We start from the raw sequence: 1130 nt of genomic DNA, 5'->3' as shown, positions 1-1130 counted from the left end.
TGGAAGCGGGGCCAAAACCCTGGAAGCGGGGCCAAAACCCTGGAAGCGGGGCCAAGACCCTGGAAGCGGGGCCAAGACCCTGGAAGTGGGGCCAAAACCCTGGAAATGGGGCCAAAACCTTGGCAGCAGGGTGAAAACCCTGGAAGCGGGGCCAAAACCCTGGGAAAAGGCAGCAGAAGCGGGGTCACAACCCTGCAAGCTGGGTTAGTGCCCCAGAAATGCCAACAGAAGTTGGGTCAATACCCTGGAAGCGGGGTCAACGCCCCGGATGTGCCAACGGAAATGGGACGACAAGCGTGGGAACGCCGCTGGAAGGGGGGTTGCGACCGCGGAAGTTGGGGTAATCCCCCAAAGCGTCCATAGAAGCGGGGTGCTGCCCCCCAGAACAGCCCCCCGAGGAGCCGTGGGGCTCTTCTGCAGAACCTGGGCAGACCCTTGAGCGGGGACAACCAGGAAGCAACGGCCACGAGGGGAAACGTCCGGTCCCCGCGTCCTACCGTGGTTCGGAGCTGCACGAGGACGTTCTCCGGCCTCCGGATCTGCCGAAGGGAGGGAGGGAAAACGGGAGCGGGGACATCTCGATTGCCCCAAGCATCTTCAGGGCGGGCGGGGACCTCCAGGCCCCCCAGACTCACGGATGTTGACACGTCCACGGACTCCAGGTCAACCTGAGTGGCCTCTGTGGTGGCACCTGCAGGGTTGAGGGTGGAGCGGGGCTCAGGGTGGGTGATCCAGCTCCCCCCTCCCCAGCCCCACGGCGTYGCTGGTGACCCTCCACACCTTCGTTCTGGAAAAGAAGAAGCTCCCCGGTGGGCTCCAGTCCTCATACGTGTCCTCAGGCCACTTCTTTATCTCTTGCGCTGCCGGAGACGGGGTGGGGAAAAGGCATCTGGGGTCACCTGCAGTGGGTCCTTCTCCCGCCCAGACCCACCGGCTGCTCCTCTRCCCCCTTCCCCAAAGAGCCCAGCCTCTGCCCCATGGACCTCATGGACAAATGAGACCCCTTCCCCCCCCCCTTCCTCCCGGGGACTCCTGGAGCGTCTCTGGACTTGTCTCAGCTYGTCTGGAAAAGCGAAGGAGATCCAGGACCCGCACGGGGGGCTGCGGGACAAGGGCGTCCCGTTGCAACC

This window comes from Rhea americana, unplaced genomic scaffold, assembly GCF_003343005.1.
Source record: "Rhea americana isolate MKP2758 unplaced genomic scaffold, rheAme1 scaffold_824, whole genome shotgun sequence".
NCBI classification, from domain to species: Eukaryota; Metazoa; Chordata; class Aves; order Rheiformes; family Rheidae; genus Rhea; species Rhea americana.
Note: the sequence above shows the minus strand (reverse complement) of the source record.